Source organism: Eriocheir sinensis, unplaced genomic scaffold (genome assembly GCF_024679095.1).
Source record: "Eriocheir sinensis breed Jianghai 21 unplaced genomic scaffold, ASM2467909v1 Scaffold614, whole genome shotgun sequence".
Classification (NCBI taxonomy): domain Eukaryota; kingdom Metazoa; phylum Arthropoda; class Malacostraca; order Decapoda; family Varunidae; genus Eriocheir; species Eriocheir sinensis.
Genome location: NW_026111959.1, coordinates 44,305 through 63,753, shown reverse-complemented (window position 1 = coordinate 63,753; position 19,449 = coordinate 44,305). Strand labels below are relative to the sequence as shown.

General features: G+C 40.8%; 1 pseudogene; it reads left to right on the top strand.

Moving 5' to 3' along the window:
* The first annotated feature begins 246 nt into the window (after positions 1-246).
* LOC126993446 (uncharacterized) overlaps positions 247-19,449 on the top strand; it is a 55,169-nt pseudogene continuing 35,966 nt past the window's right edge.

The following is a 19,449-nucleotide window of genomic DNA, read 5'->3' as shown; positions in this document are numbered from 1 at the left end:
TTCGAACACATCCGCATACTGAGTCAGCACTTTTCCCACCTCGTCCACCTGTTCTCCGGACAGGCATACTGAGCTCCTCTGCAATAGATCCTGCAGATGAGGTGGAACCCCAGTGCTACTCTCCTGCGTGCCCTCGACCAGACCTACCGGGTCCATATTCGTCTGTACACCTTCACCCGTCCGGAACTAGACTCTCCTTCTCCTTCCCTAGTCGGCAGCGGTGGCTGGCTTCGGGGGTGACGCAGCATGGGTTCGGTGAGTCTCGACAGAGACAGCACACTCCACTGCGCCTCCGCCGCCTTAGCGGCACCAAGTTGCCACCGACCGCCATGGTCATATCCTCGAAATCCAGCACCGCCCTGCTCCGCTGGAGATAGTCTAGTCCCAGCAAGTTCTCCCCGACGTCAGCCACGAAGACAGGAAGACACTCCTCCGTGCCGCCCACAGTTACCCTGGCATCCACTGGCCCCCTGAGCTGTGTGCAGTGTCCCGTAATCCCACACAGCTGCTGCCTGGCCACCGGGGGCTGTCCGGTTGCCAGCATGCCGTCCTGCACGAACTTGCGCTCTGCGCCCGAGTCCACCGTCAGGTAGCAAGAATTCCCATCCACTTGCCCACCCACCTGAACGGTCCGGGCATCCTCAGCGCGGCAACTTAGGCGGATTGGGGCTTCTTCTCCTCCGACTGGTGCTTGCCCCCCTCCGCCAGCCCGTCCCGGTTTCCCGCGGCCTCCTTACAGTCTGTGGCGGGGACCAAGGTACACTCTGAAGTCCGGTGACCCTTGCCACATTTGTAACAGCAGGGCTTGTACTGAGTCGGCCCCGCTCCCGTACCGCCAGCCTTTCTGCTGCTCTTGCTCCCCGGGCAGTACGTACTTCCTGGAGTGTCCCTGCTGCCCGCAAGAGAAACAGTTCCCCTTGAACTCACCTGGGGGTGGTGAAGGACTGGAGGACGACTTCCCCACGCTCCCCTTCTTCGCCTTCACCTTGTAAGGGCTATGGTTCCCGCTGGGTTTCTCCCTTGTTGTCCTGAGAAACGACTCCAGCTCCAAGCCCCTCGCCAGAAAATGTCAACACCTTGCTTCTAATTCTTCCCGTGACTTCTGGCCAAAAATATCTCCTCCAATTTCACTTCTTCCTCGTTCCCTCCTCTCCTTAACCCTGACGGCAGCACTGCCGTTTCATTTGTCTCTAAGGCTGAGCTCTTCGCTCAAACTTTCTGTAAGAACCCCACCTTGGACGATTCTGGGCATATTCCTTCTATATATCCCCCCTCTGATTCCTTTATGCCTGTTATTAAGATTCTTCCTAATGATGTTTTCTATGCTTTCTCTGGCCTCAACTCTCAGAAGGCTTATGGACCTGATGGAGTGCCTCCTATTGTCCTCAAAAACTGTGCTTCTGTGCTGACACCCTGCCTGGTCAAACTCTTTCGTCTCTGCCTATCAACATCTATCTTTCCTTCCTGCTGGAATTATGCCTTTGTACAGCCTGTGCCTAAGAAGAGTGACAGCTCCAATCCCTCAAACTACCGCCCAATAGCTTTACTTTCATGTCTATCTAAAGCTTTTGAATCAATCCTTAACCGGAAGATTTAAAAGCACCTTTCCACTTATAATCTTCTATCTGATCGCCAGTATGGATTCCGCAAGGGGCGTTCTACTGGCGATCTTCTTGCTCTCTTAACTGACTCTTGGTCATCCTCTCTTAGCAGTTTCGGTGAAACTTTCTCTGTTGCGCTAGACATATCGAAAGCACTCGATAGAGTCTTGCACCAGTCTTTGCTTTTTAAACTGCCCTCTTTCGGATTATATCCCTCTCTCTGTTCCTTTATCTCCAGTTTCCTTTACGGCCGTTCTATCTCTGCGGTCGTAGACGGTCACAGATCTTCCCCTAAACCTATCAACAGTGGCGTTCCACAGGGCTCTGTCCTATCACCCACTCTCTTCCTGTTATTCATCAATGATCTTCTTTCCATAACAAACTGTCCTGTCCACTCGTACGCCGACGACTTCACTCTGCATTATTCAACTTCTTTCAATAGAAGACCATCACAACAGGAAGTATACGACTCCAGACTGGAGGCTGCAGAACGCTCAACCTCAGACCTTGCTATCATTTCCGACTGGGGCAGAAGGAACTTTGTGTCCTTCAATGCCTCAAAAACTCAATTTCTCCACCTATCAACTCGAAACAATCTTCCAAACACCTATCCCCTATTCTTCGACAACACTCAGCTGTCACCTTCTTCAACACTAAACATCCTCGGTCTATCCTTAACTCAAATTCTCAGCTGGAAACTTTATATCTCCTCTCTTGCTAAATCAGCTTCCTCGAGGTTGGGCGTTCTGTATCGTCTCCGCCAGTTCTTCTCCCCCGCGCAGTTGCTATCAATATCCTGGGGACTTGTCCGCCGACGTAGGGATTTTGCATCTCACGTTGGGGGGGGCTCCACTCACATAGCTCTTCTGGACAGAGTGGAGGCTAAGGCTCTCTTCGTCTCATTAGCTCTCCTCCTCCTACTGATAGTCTTCTACCTCTTAAATTCCGCCGCGATGTTGCCTCTCTTTCTATCTTCTATCGATATTTCCACGCTGACTGCTCTTCTGAACTTGCTAACTGCATGCCTCCCCCACTCATGCGGCCCCGCTGCACACGACTTTCTACTCATGCTCATCCCTATACTGTCCAGACCCCTTATGCAAGAGTTAACCAGCATCTTCACTCTTTCATCCCTCACGCTGGTAAACTCTGGAACAATCATCCTTCATCTGTATTTCCTCCTGCCTACGACTTGAACTTTTTCAAGGAGGAGGATATCAGACACCTCTCCTCCCGAATTTGACCTTGCTTTTGGCCACCTCGTGTGATTCTTTTATGGGAGCAGCGATTAGCGGGCTTTTTTTTTATTATTGTTTTTTTTTGTGGCCTTGAGCTGCCTCCTTTGTTGTAAAAAAAAAAAAAAAAAATAAGCCGTCTGCGAGTTAAGGCCCTGGAGGGCAAAGAAAACATCATTATTCCGAAACTTAATAACAGGCAGAAAGTATTCGGAGGGGGATGTGTAGGAGGAATATGCCCAGAATCGTCCAGGAGTGGGTTGTTGCAGAAAGTTTGAGCGAAGAATTCAGCCTTAGAGATAAAAGAGACGGCAGTGCTGCTTATGTTTTTTCTTCACATTCATGGTACAGAAGCCTTCTCAAACTATCACCAGGCTCATGAAACTACCCATGGAGATACAGATACGACAACCTCTCTCTCTCTCTCTCTCTCTCTCTCTCTCTCTCTCTCTCTCTCTCTCTCTCTCTCTCTCTCTCTCGCCGGCTACGTAAACTTTTGGGATCAATTTTATGGCATGAGGAGTCTATTTCAGAAAGATGGACTCCATTTGTCAGCAGTCGGAGCGGCAAGATTTGGTAGACTACTTCACGGCGCTGTTCGAGACTTTAGAGCAAAAAACGAGTCGCGCGTTCACACCCCGCCCACTTAAATATAAATAGTTGTCATGCGGCCAGCACTTCACTAAATCCTAAAACAACTAACAACTCCGTCACTTACATGCCTCCAGGCCAATCACGCGAGAATGATGAAATAATATATAGCGTTTTGCAAAGAACTCTCCGAAACAATGATGCATTGATTTTGAGGGATTTTAATCTACCGCATATAGACTGGCAGACACTCACGGGATCCGATGGGGAATCGCATAGGATGTTAGACTTCGTTGAAAATAACTGCCTTAGCCAAATGGTTAGTGAAACAACGCGCGATAATAATATTCTTGATCTTGTATTAGTAACCCAAGAGAACTTAGTTGACAATGTCAGCGTTGGCGAACACCTTGGATCATGCGATCATAGACTGGTGCGTCTCGACATAAGAGCTCAAACAAGGATTGCATTATTGTATGTCAATTTTAAAAGAGCGAATTTTGAAAGAATAAGACAGTCATTAACGAACTTTCAATGAGTATCCAACAGCGACGTCGAAGAATCTTGGCAAGACTTTAAAGCTTAATTTCTAACTGATCCGTGCAATCTTGTGAAAAGCGTCGAAAAGTTAAAAATCCTCCGTGGTTTAATAATGAAATCAAACTTGCTCTCCAAAAGAGGAACTTGTTACATAGGCAAAAGAAAACCGATAACTCTACCGAAAATAGTACACGGTACTACGAAGCAAGACGACAAGTCAAAAGTTTAATCAAACAGGCGAAACGGAGAGAAGTAAACATTGCGGTAAATTGCAAGTCAGATCCTAAAAGTTTTTTAGGTATATAAAAAAAAAGAGATTCGAAGTGGGATTGGCCCATTAACAGATAATTCAGGCAATATCGTGACAGACACCCAACGCATAGCGAGCACGTTAAATTCTTATTTCGCCTCGGTTTTAATAGTAATTCTACCGATACTGCTGCTGTTCCTACCACTATTGGAAATCCCAGTCGTACTCTCCTGACTTTGAAATCAGTACAGAATAGGTTCTCAAAGCTTGCAGTCATAAAACTAACAAAAGTCCAGGACTTGATAAAATATATCCAAAATTACAGTACTTAAAGGAATATCAAGAGAGATACTCAGACCTATAACAATGCTGTTTAATATGTCTTTGCACCATGGTATCGTTCCTAGTGATTGGAAAATGGCTAACGTGGTAGTAACAAATGGCAGTGGGGTGGAAGTGGGGGTGATTGTGGGGGGTAGTTGGAAGTGGGGGTGACGGAAGTGGGGTTGGGGGGTCAGCGGGGATGACGGAAGAGGTAGCTGGACACCCCCACCCCACATCTTTCACCTTTCACCCACCACTTACACCCACCCCACCCCACCCATCCACCCCTCTCGGCTAGCGTACGGAACCGGGGTTGACAGGATGGGGTGCCAACAGGGGGAGGTGACGGAAGAGGGGGTAGTTGAAGGGTTAAGATAAGATCGCGGAAAAAAGGGCTCGAATGACCGCACGATTATAATCACGGAAAAGGGTAAAGACATTAGGTTAATGACCTGGATGGAATATGCCCCGCCACCTGCTCCAGCCTTCATCTTTCCCTTAATCTCGTTTCTTTCCTTCTCTCTTACCCCCACACACACACCTTTAGAACACACACACACACACACACACACACACACACTGAACACACACACACACACCTCTGCACACACTGAACACACACACCACACACACACTTACACACTCAGACACACACACTCGCACACCTCAGACACACACCTCCCACACACACACACACACACACACACACACACACACACACACCTCGAACCTCCTTTGCTCAGACACACTCCCGCACACACTCACTCACCTCAGACACACACACACACACACACACACACACACACACACACACACACACACACACACACACACACACACACACACACATGCCACAATAACACACCTTTATGTCTGTTTCTGATCCTGTTATGTCTGTTTGTGATCCTTTTCATCCGTGCATCTGATCATTTTCCATCTGTTTTTTTTTTCTTTATGTTTGTTTCTAGTTCTTTTCTGTTGTTTCTAATATTTTCCGTCCATTTTTACTCTTTTCGTCTGTTTCTGATTCATTATGTTTGTTTCTGATCTTTTAAGTCTGTTTCTGATTCCTTTCCGTCTGTCCGTCTACTGGTGTTTGCGATAAATGAAATACCACTGGCTGATCACACACACACACACACAGAAACATAAAGCCTCTGTTATTTTCGTTTCTTTTCCGTTTCTTCGTCTGTTCGTGCGTCCCTTACACGTCAGCGGAGGGCGAGCAAGATGGAAGTGTACCGAGGCTCACTAGTTATAACAATAAACAGTCTGGAAATCAAGTTGAAATTTTCCTCCACTCCTTTGTCTGTGTTTGGGCCATCCGTCCTTTGACCTACAGTAAGATGCATCCGGTGGCTTGGAGGGGGCACACAGAAGGGCATGTTAGTGACTCGTGGTAAGGATTGACTCATGACTTTCCGTTTTGTGACACTGTGTTGGGTTGTATGTATTTCTGTGTATTTGCATAATACGTTTCTTTTCATATTTGTTTGTTTATATATTTTGGCGAGGATTTAGAGGGCACGCAGAGGGCAAGTTAAAAGTGATTCGTGGGAAGGATTGACTCATGACTTCCGTTTTTGACACTGTGTTGGGTTGTATGTATTTCTGTATGGAACTTGTTTGTTTCTTACCCTATTTGTTTGTTTATCATATCGAGGTGATTCGAGGATTTCGAGATTTAGAGGTACGCGAAGGGCAAGTTAAAGGTGACCCGTGGTAAGGATTGACTCATTGTCATCCGTTTTTATGACATTGTGTTGCGTTGTATGTAATTCTGTGTATAGCATTATTTTGTTTTTATCTTATTTCGAGGATTTAAAGGGTACGCGAAGGGCAAGTTAAAGGTGTCTCGTGGTAAGGATCGATTCGTTGTCATCCGTTTTTATGACATTGTGTTTCGCTGTATGTATTTCTGTGTATAGCATTATTTTGTTTTTATCTTATTTCGAGGATTTAAAGTGTACGCGAAGGGCAAGTTAAAGGTGACTCGGAATAAGGATGGACTCATTGTCATCCGTTTTTTATGACATTGTGTTGCGTTGTATGAATTTTTAAGTATGGCATTGTTTGTTTCTTCTTCTATTTGTAAGTTCATCTTATTTCGAGGACTTGGACACACACGGAGGGCAAGTTAAAGGTGACTCGTGGTAAGGATTGACTCGTAGTTTTCCGTTTTGGGACCTGATGTCAACAAGTTATATATAGTCATACTGAAAGAACTCGCAATGCTTGGAAAATAGAACGAACTTACATTAGCTGAACTCACACTTGTATATAGAACGAACTTACATTAGCTGAACTCACACTCTTTGTATATAGAAAACTTATATTAGCTGAACTTTTTGTATATAGAACTGAACTCATTAGTTGAACTCACACTCTTTTGTATATAGAACGAACTTACATTAGCTGAACTCACACTCTTTTGTATATAGAATGAACTTACATTAGCTGAACTCACACTGTTTTGAATATAGAACGAACTTACATTAGCTGAAAACACACTTTTGTATATAGAACGAACTTACATTAGCTGAACTCACACTCTTTTGTATATAGAACGAACTTACATTAGCTGAACTCACACTCTTTTGTATATAGAACGAACTTACATTAGCTGAACTCACACTTTTGTATATAGAACGAACTTACATTAGCTGAACTCACACTCTTTGTATATAGAACGAACTTACATTAGCTGAACTCACACTTTTTGTATATAGAACGAACTTACATTAGCTGAACTCACACTTCTTTGTATATAGAACGAACTTACATTAGCTGAACTCACACTCTTTTGTATATAGAACGAACTTACATTAGCTGGAACTCACACTCTTTTGTATATAGAACGAACTTACATTAGCTGAACTCACACTCTTTGTATATAGAACGAACTTACATTAGCTGAACTCACACTCTTTGTATATAGAACGAACTTACATTAGCTGATCTCACACTCTTTTGTATATAGAACGAACTTACATTAGCTGAACTCACACTTTTTTGTATATAGAACGAACTAACATTAGCTGAAATCACAATGTATTGTATAAATAAAGAACTTACATTAGCTGAACTCACACTCTTTTGTATACAGAACGAACTTACATTTGCTGAACTCACACTCTTTTGTATATAGAATGAACTTACATTAGCTGAACTCACACTCTTTTGTATATAGAACGAACTTACATTAGCTGAACTCACACTCTTTTGTATATAGAACGAACTTACATTAGCTGAACTCACACTCTTTTGTATATAGAACGAACTTACATTAGTTGAACTCACACTCTTTTGTATATATAACGTACTTACATTAGATGAACTCACACTGATTTGTATATAGAAAGAACTTACATTAGCTGAACTCTCACGTTTTTGTATATAGAACGAACTTACATTAGCTGAACTCACACTGTTTTGTATATAGAACGAACTTACATTAGCTGAACTCACACTGTTTTGTATATAGAACGAACTTACATTAGCTGAACTCACACTGTTTTGAATATAGAACGAACTTACATTAGCTGAACTCACACTGTTTTGAATATAGAACGAACTTACATTAGCTGAACTCACTGTTTTGAATATAGAACGAACTTACATTAGCTGAACTCACTGTTTTGTATATAGAACGAACTTACATTAGCTGAGCCCACACTGTTTTGTATATAGAACGAACTTACATCAGCTGAACCCACAATGTTTTCAATATAGAACGAGCTTACATTAGCTGAACCCACACTGTTTTGTATATAGAACGAACTTACATTAGCTGAACTCACACTGTTTTGAATATAGAACGAACTTACATTAGCTGAACCCACACTTTTTCGTATATAGAACGAACTTACATTAGCTGAACTCACACTGTTTTGTATATAGAACGAACTTACATTAGCTGAACTCACACTGTTTTGTATATAGAACGGACTTACATTAGCTGAGCTCACACTGTTTTGAATATAGAACGAACTTATATTAGCTAATCCCACACTGTTTTGTATATAGAACGAACTTACATTAGCTGAACTCACACTGTTTTGAATTTAGAACGAACTTACATTAGCTGAACTCACACTGTTTTGTATAAAGAACGAACTTACATTAGCTGACCTCACACTGTTTTGAATATAGAACGAATTTACATTAGCTGAACTCACACTGTTTTGAATATAGAACGAACTTACATTAGCTGAACCAATACTTCTGGAAGAAGTTAAAATTTTCTAAAGGCTACAATAAAATCAATATGACCGATGAAGATACGGCACATCACAATGAACAAACTCAGTCTTCTCTGTAAATACGGGTTTTTAAAAGGTAAAGGAGTAAAACATCATGACCATGAAAAATCAGGAAACAATCACATTGGAACTTATTGCAATATATGCAACCTTCAAATGAAAAATCACAAATTGTAGTCACTCATTGCACATAATGCGGATTACGACATGTCGTCAATCCTGCGTGAATTAACGCTACCTGACTTGAAGATCAAACTAGGACCAAAACATTCAGTTCACAAATACCATGAAGTCATCATAAATGACTTGAGATTTATTGACTCGTATGTCTTTATGTCTGGTTCACTCCCGGCTTTAGCGAACCAATTGATAAGCAATTGGAACGATACCATATACACATAACAGATGTTGAAAGATGTCCCAGCACCTGCGTTACCATTATTGATCAAGGGAAAGCAGGTTTTTTGTTATGCCTATATGGATTCGATGTAACGACTTTCTGAAACACATCTTCCATCCCGCGAAGATTTTTTCAATTCGCTTCAAGAAGTAGAACTTTCCGAAAGTGATTATAAACATGCTCAGAATGTTTGGAAAGTAGCTGGGTGTCAGGGCTTGAAGGACTATTTGTTGCTAAAAGTGGATGTTGGCCTTCTATGTGATGTCTTCCTAGAGTGCAAAGGTATTTTGAAAACCCAGTGGAGGTTGGATATTGTAAATTATGTTAGCCTGCCAGGATTTGCCTGTGACTCCTTTCTGTTAAAAACACAGCAGGAATTAGAGATGCTTAGTAGCCCACACATATATCATTGCATTCGAACAAATGTGCGTGGGGGCTACACAAGTGTTGTGCGTCGTTTTGTACGCGCCGATAACATCTATACGAACCCTCAGTTTAATCCAAAACATGATAGAAACACACTCCTTTCATATCTTGACTTCAACAGTCTTTATCCCACTGTAATGAAAGAGAAGTTACCATGTGGAGATATGAGAAAACTAGATGAGACAGAAATGCAATGTTTTTGAGCGGGGGCTAGGTCAATCAAGCAACCGATGGCGATTTTGGATACCTCATTCTGTACGATACTGAGGCTGTCTCACGTGAAGTCATTGAGAGAACGGATGACCTCCCACTGACCATCAGAAGACACAATATCATCAATAGAGATATATCGTCAGCCACACACGAATGGTATGAAGAAGAAAACCGTCCAGTACCGTGTAAGAACATAAAACTGATTGGAACACATGCTGCTCAGGAGAAAATGCTGTTTGCTCTGCCCCTCCTTAAACTGCTTATTCAACTAGGCCGGGTTGTTAAAATGTGCATGCTATTTATATGTTTAAGCAAAAGCACTTTCTTGCGGACTTCATTCAGGATAACATAGAAGCCCGCAAAAGTGCTACTTGCCCTATCAAGAAAACTGCAATCAAGTGTATTTCAAACAGCATTTTTGGTCGATTCCTGATGAACGCGGCCAAATATAGTGAAGACATAGATATTGTCACCAACCGCGAAAAGTTTTTGAAGCTGGTCCGAAGTCCTTACTTTAAACGTGTTGTACCTCTCAATGATGGCCATGTAGTAGTAGTTCGCCATAAGAAATATTCACAGGTGAATCATCCAAACTACATTGGCTACTACATCCTAGAGCTGTCCAAGCTGCGACTATATGATTTATTTTACAGTATCATGAAGGCTCATTACGGGGATCGGGCGAAACTAGTGTATTGTGACACTGATTCCTTAATAACAGAAATTGAAACTCCTGATCTATTAACGGAGTACTCCCAGGAACCCTTTAAAAGCTATATTGATACAAGTAACTTTAGCTCCTCACATTCCTTGTACAACACAGACAAGAAAGGCAAGCTCGGATTTCTCAAGTCTGAAGTGAGGGAAAGAACCATCTCAGAATTTGTAGGTGTAAGACCAAAGTGCTACTCCATCCTCTTGGCAGACGGTGACCGGTTGAGTTCAGCTAAGAGCGTTCCAAAGTTCATAAAGAAAAAAATTGCTCATCAGCGATACAAAGACGTCCTATTCTAGAAGTAAACATTTACCTTTGGCTATCAGGGATTCACAGTGCGCAATGGACGAATGAGTACAGTAAAATATCCCAAAAGAGGGATATCTGTAGTTGAGGACAAAAGATACTACATTAGCACCTTGGAGTCACGGTCGTACGGTCATCCCGATAATTATAAAGGGGTAGAGCAGGAGGAGGAAGAGAAGGAGGAGGAGGAGGAAGAGGAAGCCCAGATCATGACACTGTCAAAAGTAGAAAATTGGAGGAAGGTGATGAAAGAGGCATAACAGAAGCGAGGCTAGCCGAGGTAATGGGTGGGGAAGAGATCGGTGAAATGGGAGAACAAGAAGAAGAAACCTATGAGTTGTGTGGAGAACGGTATGTGCTGGCCGAGCGATATTTTCCCCTCGAAAATACAGCTAGCGATGGAAGATGACATGCTAATGCTAGCCGCGGAACAGGAAGAAATAAATCAAATGCTCTCATAATGCTCTGTATATTGAACTAATGTTGGAGTCTATGATATTATAAAATTGCACATGATGAATCTGTAATCATAATTTGACCAAATTTCAATAAACATTGAGTTTGTTTGACTTGTTTATATGTCCTGTATCAAAAAACGGATAAAAAAAACAATAATTGTCTTAAAATTATTCGATTTGTGGAAACGTATAGATAAAACGCTTTTATGTTTCGATCTGGCTCATATATAAAAAAAATGACTAGCGAAATGTGCGCGCCGGCGCCAGCAGCGGGCGCTGCGACGACATCGTTCGACGACAGGTGGCTAAAGTTTTGCCCGCGCGCGGGGGGGGGGCGGGGCGGGGGGGGGGCGGGGCGGAAGCACTGGGGTAGTGGTGGTGACGAGTGAGGTCCTGTGTGGAGCCAGACCACTGATTTAAGCGTGTTATACAAACTGCTGCCGCCGCCGCGCACATTTCGCGAGTCATTTTTTTTTATATGAGCCAGATCGAAACATAAAAGCGTTTTATCTATATGTTTCATACATACAAATAGAAGAAGAAACAAACAATGGCATACTTAGAAATTCATACAACGCAACACAGTGTCATAAAAACGGATGACAATGAGTCCATCCTTATTCCACGAGTCACCTTTAACTTGCCCTTCGCGTACCCTTTAAATCCTCGAAATAAGATAAAAACAAAATAATGCTATACACAGAAATACATACAACGCAACACAATGTCATAAAAACGGATGACAATGAGTCAATCACCACGGGTCACCTTTAACTTGCCCTTCGCGTACCCTCTAAATCCTCGAAATATGATAAACAAACAGTGTCACAAAATCAAAATATATAAACAAACAAATATGAAAAGAAACGTACTATGCAATACACAGAAATACATACAACCCAACACAGTGTCACAAAACGGAAAGTCATGAGTCAATCCTTACCACGAGTCACTAACATGCCCTTCGTGTGCCCCTCCAAGCCACCGGATGCATCTTACTATAGGTCGAAGGGACGGATGGCCCAAACACAGACAAAGGAGTGGAGGAAAATTTCAACTTGATTTCCAGACTGTTTATTGTTTTAACTAGTGAGCCTCGGTACACTTCCATCTTGCCTCGCCCTCCGCTGACGTAAGGGACGCACGAACAGACGAAGAAACGGAAAAGAAACGAAAATAACAGAGGCTTTATGTTTCGTGTAAGTAAGTAAGTAAAGTAAATATTTATTGCCTTTAAAATATAAGAATATTGTTCAAACATAACATAAAACATGGCAATGGCACAGCCTGTCAAGCCGAAGCTTCCCGACAGACATGGAATTATATTATTTTATTTAATGTTTACATTGGCACAAAATTGGTACCTAATATATTATTAACTAACGTATAGAACAATAAGAATAATTATAATAATATGTTGCTGAGAATAACAATAACAATATCAATTATAATAATAATAATAATAATAATAATAATAATAATAATAATAATAATAATAATAATGATAATAATAATAATAATAATAATAATAATAATAATAATAATAGTGAACATTACACTTGTGAAACTAAGTTCATACCACACACTACATTTGAATACTACTTTGACAATTATATAAATAAGTTTTCACAGATTTTTTAAAAATGGATAAATTTATATGATTGAGAAGAGTCTTAATATGTAGAGGCAATGAATTCCACATTTGGGGACCTGAGTATAATATACTGTGCTTAAAGAGAGAAGTTCTGAACTGTGGATTATGAGATTGATATCATTACCTCGAATGTTGTATGATGTGTGCACCAGTCTGAAAGGCTGACCTCCACAATACTGTGTAAGGCACTTGTAAATGCTTAACAATAAAAATATTTATGAATATTTGAAAACTAAGAAAATTTTGTGTATTAATTATATTTCGTGTGGACTCAAACCTACTCATATAGAATATACACCTAAAATTTTTATTTTGAGCTACTGATATTTTCTTAATGAAGGACTGCCAAGTACAGGCCCAGACTGATACACAATAGGTGAGATGGGGATAACAAAGTGTGTAATAAATACTAGTGAGGGATTCAGGTGTGAGATTATTGCGGACTCTGTATAACATACCGCACATCCTTGCTAATTTATTTGTGACAAATGAAATATGTTGATTCCAATTATTCTCATCTATGTAAACACCAAAAATTTTGTGAAATTTACCTGTCTAATGTGTTTCCCTCTATGGTTATAGGAGGAATGTTATATTGCATGAACGATTTGGAAAATATGTAATTAGTTTTGCAATATTCAGACTCAATTCACAATTTTAGTCCAATAATTATTTTTTCTAGTTCCAACTAAATCTTATAAGGAAGATCGTTAATGTTTACATTTATTTAATAAAGATTTGTATCGTCAGCATAAATCGTGGTTATTTGAATTTAGAACTTTAATAACAAAGTCGTTTATATAGATGAGGTATGAGTATCGGTCCATATTGACTTCTGCGGTAATAAATTCTCTCAAGTTGATTGCCCTAAAAGAAGAATACGTGGTTAGTAATATACAGCTTGTGACCTATTACAACAGCTTTCAAATAGTTTTAAGGGAATACTTAACGCCATAGTGACTTAGCTATCTAATAAAAATTTTCAGGATCCAGTGTATCAATGCCTTAGATAAATCTAAAATATTCCAATTAAATAATGCTTCTTTTCTAAATACTGATATATTAGATATGAACTGTAAAATAGCTGTTTGTGAACGACTCATTCTAAACCTAAGTTGGTAGTCTGTGAGTAAATTGTTTTTAAAAAAAATTTAAGACGGGAAGTAATAACTTTTCAAAAACCTTGCTAAATGCTGAAGTATTGAAAATAGGTCTATAGTTTTTATATCGACCCACTGCCTGATTTATAGTGGCAATAGCTTTTATTTTTTAAGCGCATCCGAATATTCCAGTTTTTAACATCAGATTCACTATGTGTTAATTGGAATGATATATTATTACTGTGCGTTTTAAAACAATTGGGAAATATCATCAAATCCGAGGAAGAAGTTTTAAATGCTTTAGTTTTTTCAATTCTAAGTTTATGGTAGGGAAATAAATACAAAGAAAAATTAGAGAGTTGTGTAAATAATTTGCAAATTCATTACCCACAGTTTCGCTGCTTCGCTGATTTAAGCCAAAAATGTTCATTAAATTTATCTGAATGTTATAAATAAACTGATCGTGTAGCTCAATTTCACTGTTTTACCATCTGTAGATCTACCTAATAAGTTATTTATTGACTTGCGAGACTTAGGGCTGCCTTTACTACATTGAAGCTGGTCTTGGTGATACTTCTTTGCTTCTTTTAAAAGTGACGTTAGTCTATTTCTGAAAGTCCTATATTGCTCTCGAAAAAGTTAAGGGCCATTATATGCTAGTTTTCAAGTCTATGTTTTCTAATGCTCTTCTTTAATGCTGGAGTAATGTGTGGACTGCGATTATTTTGTTACTAACTCTAATTGTTTTCTTAGGGAAGTACTATCATAATTTGTTTTGAAATTGTTGTAAAACAGATTATAGTGGAGTTGTTAGACATGTACAGTTTACAGACATCAGACCAATCTGTGAGAAAGTGCAGCACTAAATGTGTCTAAAGCTCCTGGGTGAACGTTCTTTCGTTATGAATGTGGGAGAGATGGAATATTATTATATCTAAATAAAGATATCACTGAAAATGATCAGTAATATCAGTTTTGATTACATACTTCCTTACGTTGTTCTCAACACATGTGGACCAAATGTGATCTATAAGGGTATGGATGTGGCTGTAACTGTGTTGGCAGAGTTGTATGGAAACAGGGAATAACTATACATTAAATTCATAAGGTCCTGAATGTTATCGTCATTATTATGTAATAAATTCATATTTAAATTTCCAAAATAAATATTTTACTAGATTTTATCTTTTGGCAGTAGTTAAATTTCATTGAGAACATTAAGAAAATTATTCACATTACCCTGAGGAGGTCTATATATACATATAAATAAAATATTTTACCATTAAATTTTACTTCCACTGCCACACTCTCAATAAATGTTTCCATTCGACTGAATTCACTACTTTATAACCTGTGTACCTGTTCGAGACGTAAACAGCCAATTCCCCACCATACCTGTTCCTGTTATTTGTGAACATTTACATGCTGTCAAAGAATACAATGTAGAACAGCTATGTCGAGCCTGGTCAGTGAACCAAGCACGTCATAAATTGACATTGTCGACAGTACAGTGTTTTGAAATATTGAAATTGGTGGATGGATCTACATTCAGTGTTAATAAATTAAAATCACTATTGTTACAAAGAGAAGATAAAATTATCAAGAAAAATATATTCAGATTTAGGAAAGCATGTTTCTAGATCTATATAAAACTGATTGACACGATAATATTGTTATAATTGTTGTCTTCTGCACACTTAACCCATATGTCGGGCTAGAGGACTATTAGTCGTCCTGCACCGCGCGGGCGGTGCTGATAGATTTGGTAAAATAGGTGTTCATCAATGCCCCGTGGCAATTTCAAACGAAAACATAATAATTTATATTGTTTTTCATCGCCAATCCTTCCTTCCACGATTAAATAAATTTGAAGTGTCTGCTGCTGCAGCACGGCATAGATATGATGCCAGAGGTGCTATTGGTTAGCGCGTGCGCAAATGGATGGCGGAATTCCCGCCACCCTGAGTTTTTCCTGCCCGATGGGAATTCTGTCACCAGACGCAATACGGGTTAAGGGATCAAAGTTTACAATTTCGCCTGAATATTTTAATGAAATTAAAAAATTCATCAATCAGAAACACAAAGGAAACATGTAGTTACTTTAGTAGCAGTACGGTAGTAGCAGTGGTAAGCAACAACAGTAAAGCGAAATAGTAGTAGTAGTAGTTGTAATAGTAGTAGTGGTAGCAGTAGTAGCAGTAGTAGTAGTAGTAACAGTAGCAGCAGCAGTAGTAACATTAGTAGTGGCTAGCAGTAGTAGTACAGTAGTAGTAGTGGTAGTAGCAATAGTAGTAGTGGTAGTAGCAGTAGCAGTAGTAGGCAGTAGTAGCAGGTAGTAGTAGGTGATAGTAGTAAGTATAATAGTAGTAGTGGTAGTAATAATAATAGTAGTAGTAGTGTAGTAGTAGTAGTAGTAGTAGTAGTAGTAGTAGGTAGTAATAAAAGTAGTAGTAGTAAAGTAGTAGTAGTAATAGTAGTAGTAGTAAAAAGTAGTAGTAGTAGTAGTAGTAGTAGTAGTAGTAGTAGTAGTAGTAGTGATAAGGTAATGGTAGTAGTAGTAGCAGTAATAGAAGCACCAACAGTAGTAGTAGTAGTAGTAGTAGTAGTGTGTTTATTGGCCAGTAGCAATAAGTAATATTAGAGGTAGTAGTAATTGTATTGGTAGTAGTAAATTAATGGTAGAAGAAATATATGTATAGAGGTAATGGTAACTTGAAGTGTTAAGAAGGCCATGGAGTGATGCCAATTGGTTGTACAATAATAAATAGTATTTTTAAGACATGAATGAAACTCTTAAGAGTACTCTGATGTCATGCTAGGAATCGAAGTTGAAGAATGTTGGAGTGACTTTTTTACTTATTCACTTCTCTTCCTGCGTTCTCTCAGGATTCTTCTGGGTACGTCCACCCATTATGTCCATTCTCCTCCCATTTGAACACCTGTCTCAGTCGACATCCTGTCAGCACCAGCATGAGGTGTTAAATGAGGAGGCACCGCCGTTCACCACTAGGCACTCGGCAGAGCACCGTCAGGAAGTATAGTCTTCGAAGCACTAGTCTGGGGAGTCTCCAGTCGCAGCAGAACTTACGCCGCCTCCAGTGGTCCCAGTCCCAGCACCAGGCTGCCCCTGCCTCGCCAGAGCTGTAAGGGAGTCGGACCAGCGACTCGATGTGTCGGGTCAGCTGCGATGAGAATGATGATTGTTGGCCAGTTTTTTCTTTGATGATCAATCGCGTGTGACGGAAGTACGCGATTTACCTTCATCTCGCTTTCAGTAGAGGTAGTTGCTTCATCTTGATTTCTTGAGGCAGGGCAGATCTTCACTGATGTAGATGCTTGTCCTTTGAGTTTCTTGCATTCCTAATGACTGTTTCTTTGTCGCTACCTCTCAAACTGTACAACAATTGGCCGGGGGTGATGGGTTGATTGGTCCCACCCTGTGAGCACGTTCGAGACCACAGGGGAAGTTCTAGATTATCAAGTTGATCATCTTTGACACTTTGGTTCTTGTGGTTCTCCCATGTTTCACCTGCTTGTTCTTGGAGGCCAGTGATCCGTAGATTGTCATTGCGTCTACTATAGTCCTTTCGTTGTAGTTGAGTCGCTGTACCGTCTCCGAAACTTTGATTCAAGTCCTTCTCAATAATCACTTGTTTCTCATTTTAGCGTTTTCGGTAGCTAATTTGATGCTGTTCTTTAAGTCCACAATTTCGTCTGTGAGAATTTAGACTTTTGATGGCCCAAACACAGACAAAGGAGTGGAGGAAAATTTCAACTTGATTTCCAGGACTGTTTATTGTTTTAACTAGTGAGCTCGGTACACTTCCATCTTGCCTCGCCCTCCGCTGACGTAAGGTAATGCACGAACAGACGAAGAAACGGAAAGAAACGAAAATAACAGAGGCTTTATGTTTCGATGTGTGTGTGTGTGTGTGTGTTTGTGTGTGTGTGTGTGATCAGTCAGTGGTATTTCATTTATCGCAAACACCAGACGGACAGACGGAAAGGAATCAGAAACAGACTTAAAAGGATCAGAAACAAACATAATGGAATCAAGAAACAGACGAAAAAGAGTAAAAAATGGACGGAAAAGAATTAGAAACAACAGAAAAGAACTAGAAACAAACATAAAGGAATAAAAAAAAAAACAGATGGAAAATGATCAGATACGGACGAAAAAGGATCACAAACAGACATAACAGGATCAGAAACAGACATAAAGGTGTGTGTGTGTGTGTGTGTGTGTGTGTGTGTGTGTGTGTGTGTGTGTGTTCGAGTGTGTGCGAGTGTGTGTGTGTGTGTGTGTGTGTGTGTGTGTGTGTGTGTGTGTGTGTGTGTGTGTGTGTGTGTGTGTGTGTGTGTGTGTGTGTGTGTGTGTGTGTGTATGGGAGAGAGGGGGAAGAAACGAGATTAAGGAAAGATGGAGGCTGGGAGCAGGTGGAGGGGGCATATTCCATCCAGGTCATTAACCTAATGTCTTTAACTCTTTCCGTGATTATAATCTTGTGGTCATTCGAGCTCTTTTTCCGCAGATCTTATCTTAACCCTTCAACTACCCCTCTTCCGTCACTCCTCCCCGCTGGGCACCCCCACTCCGTCAACCCCCTGTTCTGCACGCTAGCCCGAGAGGGGTGGATGGGGTGGGTGGGGTGTGGTGTAGGGGTGGGTGAAAAGGTGAAAGATGTGGAGGGGGGTCCAGCTACCCTAACCCCCTACTTCCGTCATCCCCTGCTGACCCCCCCAACCCCCACTTCCGTCAGCCCCCAATCACTAGAAATCATACCATGGTGCAAAGATATTAAATAGCATTGTTAAAGGTCTGAGTATCTCTTGATATTCCTTTTTTAAATCTATACGCTTGGTGACGGGAATTCTGCTCGGGCGGAGATGCTGGGTGGTGGAGTCTTGCCTTCTGCTCTCCTGCCGTACATCTGTAATCCCGTGACGTAATTATTACTTTCAGTGCTGATGGTCCTCGTCCTGGCTGCTCACGCAAATCTCCCAGAGCATCAGCAGACCATTGTAATGGGAAAACGTTGATAATGATTTCCGTGTCTGAATGTCGCGAGGAAGGATGCGCCAGCGGGCCCCTGTCTCTACCCTTATTCCCTGTGGGAGCGCGCGCTCAGCCACCGCATGTTATATTTCTGTTTATGAGGCATTTTGTACATGAAGGCAGAGAAGTTATTCAGTTTTGTAAGGATTTATTTTATGTAAGCTTCCAACTACCCCCACTTCTGCACATTTGTTACTACCTACGTTAGCCATTTTCCAATCACTAGGAACGATACCATGGTGCAAAACATATTCAGTTTCGTAAACAGCATTGTTAAAGGTATCTGATATCTCTTTGGATATTCCTATAATTGTACTG